Consider the following 11,592-nt stretch of genomic DNA (forward strand, 5'->3'; position numbering starts at 1 on the left):
AAGTTTTTTGTGTGTTCTCAAACTCCTTGTGGCCTAACTAGAGGCAGTATATATGAGATAGCAGGTATCTCACAAATAAGCTAAACTCTGCATATCTGAGGAACGCACACATGAAAATGGAGCTGGAAAGTACTTGAGAGCCTGTCTTTATGGTCGCACTAACAATTGTTGACACCTTCCATTTGTCGAGTCTTGGCTTCCTGTTGGAGCCATCCCACCGCCTTCTTTCTCCCTTGCAATTCAGGAGCAAATTCTTAGTTTCTTCCCTAGGTCAAACATTCTGCATAGTACCTTTGTTTTGGTTCTGTCTTTTTTGAACAACATTGGAAATAACACAATGGATTAGATTGCTCTTTATTTCTTTATTCCAGTATTCAAATTTCATACCTGTGCCAATGGTTATTGGTTTCAGGGTGTCACACTACTTCTAGGTCTTTCCAGGTGATGCTTCTTGGTCTTGCCTTCATTATTAGTCTTTGAGCCTGTCTTCTATTTTCTCAGGTTAGATAGAATATGAAAGAAATCTCTACTTGTATCATTTAGATAATAAACTCCAAAACTATAGGGCCTTACAACATAATTCCATTTTTCACTCTTCTAGATCCCATGTAATTTTGTATATCATTTGCTGCTTCAGAGATACAGGATCTTTCTATCTTACACACAAAATCTTTCAATAAGAATTCTTCACAAGCTCTAGAGTATGACAGGTGATCCCGGAAATGCAGTTATTGGTAGACCTCCCATTTTCCAGTGCTGTGGTTAGAATGTTGGTATTCCCCCAAATTCAGATGTGATAGAATTAAGAGGTAGAGTTTTGAGAAGTGACCAAATCATGAGGGTTCGATTCTCATGAATGGGATTGGTGCCCCTATAAACAGATTGAGACGAATGGACTTTGTCTGCCATCTTCACCATGCGAAGAGAAAACACTGAAGTGTTAACTATAGAACAAAGCTGTCACTATACCCAAATTTAGCTCTGCTTTCATCTTGCATCTCCAGCATCCAGCATGCTAAACAATAGATTCCTATTTCTTATAAATTATTGAGTCTGGGCATTTTGTTGTAGAAGCTTAATTATAAGAATCTTTGTAATAACTTGATTTCAGGGATGGGTAAGCACATTTAAAATTATGTAAAATGTAGGGGGCTGGAGAGATGGCTCAGTGGTTAAGAACAATGGTTGTTCTTACAGAAGACCCAGGTTCAAATCCCAGCACCCACACGGCAGCTAACAACTATCCTTAACTCCAGTTCCAGGGGCTCCAACAGCCTCACTGTCCTCCAAGGGCATTGCATGACATGGGTGCACTTACCTACATGCAGGCAATACACGCATACACATAAAATAAAAATAATAAAATAAAATATTTTTAAAATAAAATAGAATTCTGTAAAATGTATCATTTTATCCATTTGTAAGCTTATAACCCAGTTTAAGTGAATATACATTGCTATGCAAACATCACCAAAATCCATCTCCAATACTTTGAAACCATAACTCTTTACCCATTAAACAATATCTATATTCACACCAACCATTTCCTAGAAAACACCATTCTGTTTCTGAATCTAGGAATTTAACTAGTCTACTTAAGTAAAACGACACAGTAAAAGTCCATAAGTCCTTTTGGGATGGACTTATTTAAAATAGCATGATATCTGTAAGCCTTTTCCATCCTGTAGCTATGTCAGAATCTTTGGGTTTTGTTTTATTTTTTATATTTGTTTGTTTCTTTCTTTCTTTTGAGATAGTCTCCCTGTAGCCCCAGTTGGTCTGGAATTTACTATGTAAACCAAGCTGGCCTCCATCTCACAGAGATCTGCCTGCCTCTGCCTCCCAAGTGCTGGGGTTAAAAGCATGTGCCACCACACTTGGCTAGAATTTCTATGCTTAGGGATGGTTAATATTCACTCTACATATCACATTTTGTTTATTCTTCTGTTAATGAACACTTGGGCTGCTCCCACATAATGGCTACAATGAATAATGCTATTGTTATTGTAGGTGTATAAATATCTCTTTAAATGCCTGCTTTATCTCTTTTCAGTATCTACTGAGAATGTGGCTTTTGGGGTGCATAGTAATTCTATTTTATACTTTTGAGGAGTTGGCATAGTATTTCCATAGTAGTTATAGCTTTTCATATTGGACACATAGTTTTGTTAAACAGTCTCTGAATCTTTGGCACACTGCTCTACTATTGATTAACTCTGTGACCTTAATCAATGTCCATAAATCTCACTTTGCTCATCCATAAAATAGAGCGAATGTCTACTTCATAGGGTTATCATCAGAATCAAATGAAATGATGTATGTGAAGCCCTTAGTGTGGTGACTGACAGAAATGTGTGATCAATGTGTTATCTTTCTTTAATTATTTACCCTTATTCCCTCACTTCCCTGTTCACCATGACTGTCTATTCCTCTATTCAGTCCTCCGTTGGGATTTAGTTGGTGAAAGTTAGATATCTGTTAATTAATGTGTTACCTACTCCAAGCACACCAAACCTGGGACTGTTATTTCAGGAGGAGGAATGTAGCTCTCAGATGACTAGTGTTCCTGCAGCTCTGCCTCATGAGATACCTTCTCTGCCTAATTAGATGCTGGTTACCTAGGGAAAAACTACCCCATGGACAGACGAGATGACTTAGTGGGCAAAGCAGTTGCTGTACAAGCATAAAGACCTGAGTTCAGATCCCCAGAACCCTCTTAAACCCGGGTTCTATGGCATTCATCTGTAATCTCAGTACTTCTACAGCAAGATGGGAGGCAGACACAAGAGAATTCCCTGAGATTCATGGGCCATTTAGCCTGGTGTACACAGAGGTAAACAGCAAGAGGCCCTGTTTCAAACAAGGTGGAAGGCTAGGATTGATATCTGAAGTTGTTCTCTGATTTCCAAATACAACATGGCACATGAACATGCACACAAATACATTCACATGTATATGCACACATCTCTCTCTCTCTCTCTCTCACACACACACACACACACACACACACACACACACAAAAAAAACTTACTCCACCACTCAGTGACTACATCATTCTTGCATGTTTGTGTTCATCTGCATGGGCACGTTCATGAGTGTGTGGGTCGGGTACCTGTTCATAGGAGTACATGTGAAGGTGGAGACCAAAGGACAACCTCCAGTGTTGCTCCTTGGACTCTGTCCACCTTGTTATTTGAAACGGAGCCTTTCACTGGGACCTACAACTCACCAAATTGCCTAGACTGGCTGGTCAGCAAGCTCCAGGGTTTTTCCTGTGTTCACATTTCCAGTGCTGGGATTATAGACACGCTCCATGACCCTCAGTCCAGCCTTTTCACATCAGTAGTGCCGAGTGAACTTAGGTTCTTGTCCTTGTATGGAAAGCACTTTCCTGACAGAGCTATTTCCCTGTCCCCCTTAGTCATTATTTCTATAGTCCCCACTCTAAAGTTTTAGCCAGGATTGCTTCCCTCATTTGGAAAAATTTCAGAACCATATCTTTAGTTTCTTAGTATTTCGGATAAGCTATATTGATTTAAACAAGAAAAACAAACAACGGACACCCATCTGAGTTTACTGACTCACTAGTTCCCTAGAATGTTGGTGTCAAACAGAAGAGCATCAAGCCATTAGGTAAAAATCAGTATTAACGCCCTTTTGTCCTGCCTTGTCTCTGCAACTTCGTGCTGGCATGTGCTGGGTCCAGAACTCTTTTTATAAACAGAAGAGACAAGGCCACCCTGGTTTTCCAATCATCAACTGGATCAGAATTTTGATTCTAGTCCTAACGCCTCCCACCTCACAGAGCAGGTGGCCAGGAACATTTACTTTTCCTGTCAGCAGCAGCTTTTTCCATTTGCAAATGGAAAGAGGTAAATTAGATTGGAAATTGAATTCTATTATCTTTCAGGCTTCTCAGAACTCCAAAGAATCTATAAGCCTCTGCTTTCCTTGGCAATCTGAGGTGTTGTGCAATGCCTTCCACACCTTTCATCAAAGCTAAGGAGACATTTACCAGCAGGAAGACACTTTTCCTCACACATAGATCTACTTGCTATCAAAATGTTTGAAGATTATTGTGATCTTACATGGCCACACACAATCAAACACCAGATGCTCAGCATTCAGAACTGAAAAAACAGATGAACAATTTGATCTTGTCCAACTGATAAACTCTGATAGTGGAGAGGTAGATACAAATACCTTGACAGTGTCTCAGCTTGGGCTCCCCTCAGACAGTGTCGATTCATGAAGTCATAGCTAGGGCTGGCATGAACAGCAGCGGGTATGTGTTAGTGATGGGGTTAGGAGTGATAGGAGCTTTGTCAGCTGCAAGACTCAGGCTCTGAAGCATTTACAACAAAACCCACAGAACAAGAAAAATGAACAGGATGATTCCCATGGAACTTGTGAGGAACTGTCAGATATTTCATGCAGTGCTTTTAAGTAGAATTAACAATTAAGATTGGATCTGTTTTACAAAAGGCAAAAAAGTGAGGACTTTGTAATCATTGTAACAATGTACTCTGTGTTTATAGATAAGTGGAATGTCATACAATTACCCCCTTTTATAAGGAAAAAGTGCACACTTTTATCACAAGATTCCATGAGAAAGAGGAATTTTTATTGGTGTAATATTTTGTAAATACAATCATATTCTTGACATTTTTCACAAATGAGTATCTTATTTGTATAGGAGTGTCTACATTGCTGCTTATTAATCTCATATTTAAAAACTCGTGTGTGTGTGTGTGTGTGTGTGTGTGTGTGTGTGCAGGTACCTGTGTATCACAGGTCACATGTGGAGGCCAGAAGACAACCCTGGGTATAAGCCCTTGCCTTTCACTTTGTTTGAGACAATGTCTCTTGTTCATCACTGTGTAAATCAGGATAATTTTTGTGTGGGTTTGGGAATCTGAACTCAGGTCTTCATGCTTAACAGCAGACACTTTATCCAATGAATGATGCCCCAGCTCTCATTTTGTCTTTAAAAAATTTTAAAGTTTTTTTTAATGTTTACATCATTTATTACTACTGTGCATCTATGTGTATGTCGTGTGTGTACTTGAATAAAGGTGTACACGTGTAAAGGTGTGTGTGTGTGGAGGTCAGAAGACAACTTTTAGGAGCTGGTTCTTTCCACCACGGATTTTGGGACTAGAACTTATGTCATCAGGTTTGATCAGTAAGTGGTGTTAGCCACTGAGCTGCCCCTCAAAACCCCCTAATCTCATCTTTTGAATTCTGTCAATAAGTGGGTAAAGCTGGTATCTACTAATTGGTCTGCTTCTGCCCTCACTTCTTTCATCCTCAAGATGCCCAGAGCTTTGTAGAGATGCTGATGGCCCTCTATCAATCAGTAAAACAATGTCCTTACGTTTAACTACACCATTTTACTGACTCTATGTTTACTACTTTCAGGAACTCTTGCATTGAAAGAAGACTGTGGGGACAATGCCTAACAATAGGACTGGATCCCAAATCATGGAGTTTCAGGTATAAGGGCACTTGCTTTCTTTCGTCTACAGACATATTTAAATGCAGAAGAATAGTCATGTCACTAGGGTGAGTGTGCATGCCTCTTACAACCTAGGTGGCCTGTACTATGCACAGAGCACTGTCTTTTCCATTAACTTTATTATTCCTGTAAGCTAGGTTCAAGTCTCAATTAGGCTGATGTCATAAAACTTTGCTGGTGGTGGATCATAAAGTATACTTTATAGATTCATCTTCTAAAGAGCAAGACCCAGTATGCTTTGTACGGGAATATGACTGTATGAATTCCATTGGCTTCTATTTTCCTGTTTATCTACTTTGGCAGATGATTTTGTAGTTGGTTTTAATCACTTTAGCTAAGCTCTCAATGCTGAACAACACACAGGCATCAAAGTCCCAGCATAATAGGTACAAGAGTTTGTGGCCCATGGAGCGATGAATGAGGAAAGTCTGACTCACCTTATTTGAAAATAACTTCTCCGGTACACGAGATTGCTGTAATTCTACTCATACCAGGAACAGGTGGCAGGAATTAATGACAAGTCATTCATCCATTTTCATTTCAATCTGTATGTGTGTTTGAACATTTGGAGTCACAAAATTGTTTTGAGCTGAAGACAACAGGGGGTGCTTGAGGATGCTCTGTGTGTTTCAAGGCAATGAGAAAATTGGATTTGTAGTGGATAGGTCACTGTATTTTCTCTAAATGAATGACTGTGTGTGGGGAGGTGTAGGGGGAGAGCAGCAAGATGAAGCTAGGGGTTGGAATTGCTTCAGGGAAATGAGTGGTTCCCCAAGCAGGTCTCTTCCAGTCATGTGAAGCAGGTAGACTCCTAGTCATTCTGGGCCTGGGTTTTCTCATCCTTAAGGAATTTCTCTTAAGTTGAATGAAGTTGGAGGAGAAGCACTGTCAGAGAACTCAGGGTGAGCTCGGAAGATGTCAGGGCCTGGTGTCTGCCACATTCCTTCCTGCCTCCAGGTCCCCTTCATTCCTTCCCAGTTTCTGTGTTTTTTCTGTCAAATCTAGATAAAAGTTGTCTTTAAACTATGCTTAGCATAATTTAATGTTCTTTGGAAATTTCCCTACATAATAGATATTCTTGAACATCTCTTGATGTTTAATAGATATCAAATAATGGTAATATGCTATTATTTTTTTAAAAATGTTTATTTCCCAAAGTGACTCAGAGTTGACTTGCTTTTCATTCTACACAGAGGCATCTATTCGGCTGCACGATGGCACCCCAGAAAAATGTGAAGTGGTGAATAATTTAACAATTGTACAAAAAGCATTTTGCACTTCAACAAAGCACAAAAAATAGAATAACATTTAGTTCAAAATAAATTTTATCTTAAAGTTAACTTTGTCTATTTCTTCCTATACATTCAAAGGTCAGAAAGAAAAGTGACTTTTTTCAATTAAAGTGCTAAAAACTGGAGTTTTATTAAAATAGTCCAAATCAATTGCATATCTCTGACCATTTGACTCTGCAGAATGAAAAAAAAGCTAGAGGCTCTGTCTAGAGCTGATGACTTCTGAATTCTGCTCAAAGAAACTGCTCTCAGCTGTGGTCCTGCCATTCTTTGGAATGATCATGACAGTGATGACTGGTGAATATGGTGATAGCAACCAATGGAAGGTACTTTTATAAGGAGAGATACTAAAGCTAAAACTGAAGATTACATACAGCTTTGTGGTTATGACATTGCATAACTCCTCATTTAGAACACAAATAATATTTAATCAGAAGGATTGTGTCATCTGGTTTATTCACTCTGTATAAACAATTTGAATTAGGACTGGAGACATGGCTCAGCAGTCAAGAGCATTTGCTGCTCTTGAAGAGAATCTGGGTTCAGTCCTCAGCACCCACATGGTGTCTAAAAACCTGTCCTTAACTCCAGTTCAGGAGATCCAAAGCCCTCTTCTGGTATGCACATTGCACTCAAGTGGTACATTTATATACTTGCAGGCAAGCACCCAAACACATAAAAATTTAAAAATTAAAAATTAAAAAAAAAATTTGAATTATTAAAAAATGCTGATTTAGGAAGTAAATTAAATCCATAATTTCACATACATGTGACTAGAGATTACTCTTCTGAGCATTTATAGACATTTCTTTCTTTTGTTTTGGTTTTCTTGAGTCAAGGTCTTTCTGTGTCCCTCTTGCTGGCCTGGATCTCATGATGGAATAGACCATCTTGGCAATATTATTTACTTACAGTATAAACTTGAACTTAGATAAAAGTGAGTTTATTCTTATCTTAAGGTTGTTACAATTAAAGAAATGAAATATGGAATTAGAAGTGCTACCACTATGATGATGTGATAGGAGAGAACTGACACTTGGTACTTACTGTAAACCTGGCCAAGGACCTGTGGCTGGGGAAGTCAAAGACCCTAGAAGAAAACCTACTGCTACTATTTTGCTAAATGGGCTTATAATCAAACAACCTTCTACACACCTATCCCTATACTTATAGATTAGTGTAGCTATCACTCCTCAGAGAAGCTCCCTTTCATAGTGGATGGTGGTAAATACAGAGGTTTACAGCTGATCAAAGTGCAGAGAGTAAGGATGGGAGAATGTTCAGCCCTAAATGGGATATCTATATCACAGCTTTCTCAGTCAAAGCTTAGGAAACATCATGGAAGAGTGTCAGAATGATTGTATGAGCCAGAGGTTGGGGAAGACTGGGGTTAAACTGTCCTCCAGAAATGGCAGGACTGCTGTACTCGTGAACTCACAGTAGTTATGGCTGGCTGCACAAGACCTGGACAAAATCAAGTCAATCAACATTCTACCATAGACATAGGAGTGGCTCATGAAGCCTTATCCCTAGCTGAGGAGCTATTGGCAGTTGGTAGCTGCTAGGAGAGGGAGGGACAGAGAGAGAGAGAGAGAGAGAGAGAGAGAGAGAGAGAGAGAGAGAGAGAGAGAGAGAGTTTTATTCAGTGGTATGGCCTGTGGCAGGTTTCCATGCTCCACTGGATGACCCTACATCCATGGATAACCTTACATACATAAGCATATGGCCAGTACTAATCAGACTCAATGTGTTTTAAAAAAAAAGAAGAGGATATAAAGTGAGAGGGTAATTTGGGGAGGTGTCCAGGAGAAGTTGGAGGGTGGGGAGTAGTTATAGATAGGATCTAAACACATTGTATACATGTATGAAATTACCAAATAATTAAAATATGAGATTTTCCTTGTAAATTGCAAAGGATTTTGTAAATGAAAGACTCTGTTCATCTGTAAAAAATGCAAATAATTCAAATTTTTATGGGGAAAATTTAAAATTTAATGAAGGAAAATGGTATACTCACTATATAATATGTATTTTAGTCTTTTTAAAGGCATAGTTAATGCTCCCTACAATGTAAATGATATGTAATACAATCCTTCAATTTCCAAGTAAGGAAACTAAATTCAGAGTTTTCAGGACACTTGCTTATGATTACACAGATAGTGAGCACTGCAGTTACGGTTTCTTCTCCTTATGTCACCTGTTTTCTTTATATCTCAAGTCTTTCCATATGGACTGTGTTTCATCTTTCAAACAGAACTCTATAAGGGTTGATATACACTTTAATATACTTAGTTATTAGTTCATTTCTTCTCCATCAGTCCCAATAAGATACTGTTCTTAGTTCTGTTAAGGAAACAGAAATGAATAAAACAGTTAACTCTACAATTGTCTATAGTAAATTATCGGCTTTCTTTGCTAATGTAAGGAGAAAGCTAATCAGAACAACAGGAATAGATTCTATAAGGGAGCTTTCACATCTAGAATGACATTCTCTAATTTGCTCCAGTTTCTAGGTAATTAAGAGCCCAGGAGAAGCCTTTGATTTGTGGTGGGTTGCAAACCTACATGAATCATCATATTCTCCTTCCTTTGTGCTGGGGTATTAAGAATATAAAAAGAACTGTTACAGTGTTGGATTTAGAGTCAGAGGGATCTGTGTTCAAGCCCTAGCTACAAAGGCCAACTATATAAATTTAGCAAGTTTCATCTCTTTTCCAGACTTCCCTCCCTATCTGTAAAGCATCTGTCTAGCTGTAAAATAAGTATAAACTTCATCTACCTGGAACTAAGAGGATTGAATGAGTGCAGGTAGGTTCATGTTCTCACTGGGGTATCAGCGTGTCAAGGAATTAGCAAAATGCCCCTTATTTTGCAAGCCATCCTTAAACAGTAGCAATTATTTTTATTTTGCCTGAGTTCTCACAATGAAAGGAGACACAAATCATTATTGTAAATGTCAGGGTTCTTTTTCTGTTGTTTTTAAGGAAAAAATAGCTTTGTTTCCCAATTGAAGTATAGAATTTTGGAAATGCAATAAATATAAAGACGTTATGTATCTTCTAAATGCTCACAAGTCTATTGATTGTATTATAGACTGAGATAAATTAGGACAGCAAAGGAGAAGCATGCTAATAAAAATGAAGCTTTTCCGCTGTCTGCCCCACACTGCCTACAACAGGATGTGGCAAATAAGCACCCTCACTACTCACACTGCAATTGCAGGAACAAAGAAAAATAAAATGTTAAGCTTTAATTATCTTTTTTTAAAACTCTTCCAGATTAGATTTTTAAGTCAGCATGTAAGATAATGGATTACATAATGGCATTTTCGTACTTAAACTTTGTCCCTTCGCCCAAGTCTCTTCATCTGTCTCGTACCTACCAAGAGCCTACCTCCTACATGATGTCATGTATCCACATGCCAGTTTTGCTTACAGAGGACAGTTGATACAGACAGTCTGCTTCCTAGGTTGGGCTGACTCTAGCAACACTTTAGGTAGTTTTACTGAATTACTTTATTATCTTTAAACTAAATTCCAGACAACAGTGTTTCTTTATGTTCTTTATTCTAACAAGAAGGTATGAAAGAAAAATTCTATCTAATTAAGTGTTTGATTACTTGGTCTCTAGAAAATTACTTAATTTTTATTGCCTTTGCCCTTAAGGCATTCTCATTTTTTATTTCCCTTTTAGATCCTTACATTTATTAATTGTCTACTCTTCATCAGAATCTGTTCCAAGCGATTTCCATGACTTAATTTATTCTTCTAAAACCACTGTATTGAGATATCACTGGTGTCTGGGGGCCCATTGACAACCAGATTAACACAAGAAACACTGAGTGGGCTATTGCTTTAGAAGCAGCTAAACCATTTTTAGTTGGGGACACAGGATCCAAAAATGCTAGCTAACACATTCAAAATGTAAGGGATAGGGCTAATATAGCAAAGAAAGCTGGCTGTGAAGTCCATGCTCCTAATGTTAGAAGAGCAAAAATCCTCAGAACTGGTCCAGACTATAAAATCCTAGTCTATCTGTTGGAGGACCCAGATTTCCAGTCTGACTGGTCAATTACCTGGTGATAGAACCACTCCTAGGAAGGCAGGTTCACCTTAAATTATCTAAGTAGATGGGTGGAATACCTGGTGCGTTAATGAGGTAGCGAATTTTTCCTACCTGGAACTAGCACAGATCTCCACAGAACTTCCTGATCAGCCACAGACATGCAGGTCTCTGTAAGTCTGTCTGCCTTTCTTTCTTTCAGAAAGGTGTAATTTTCCCTTTTCTTCTTCATGCCTTTCTTACTAAACATGCTTTCTTTAAGGCTTTGGTCTGACCCTAGCATCTTGTATTTCTTTACTTTTTCTCTAAAGTTTCCTTCTCCCAGCCATGTGACTGCCAGTCAGCCATGTGTCTGACCTCCATGCAGGCAAAAGCTTCCATTTGAGTCCAATCTTAAATTCTTATATAATCTTGGTGGAGTGACTGCTGAGCACTCCTAAGACTGTGACCAATACTACTTTTTCCTTGGTGCATCAAGCAAGAAGATAACTGACCCAGAATTAGGGCTTTAACCTCCAGCTTGGACCTAATTCTGATTTACCATGTAGTCTATAGCTATCTTTTGAACTCTCAATTTCTTCATGTATTTATAAGGCATTGGGCATAAGATCTGTGGTGCTTGCTCTTCTAGCTCTAAAAGCCAGTAGCATTTAAGGCTGGCATATCTAATATAACAGGTAAAATTCCCTTATTAGAAAAAAGTTCTTTTTTAAAATATAT

Source organism: Nannospalax galili, unplaced genomic scaffold (assembly GCF_000622305.1).
Source record: "Nannospalax galili isolate Female #2095 unplaced genomic scaffold, S.galili_v1.0 scaffold335, whole genome shotgun sequence".
Classification (NCBI taxonomy): Eukaryota; Metazoa; Chordata; class Mammalia; order Rodentia; family Spalacidae; genus Nannospalax; species Nannospalax galili.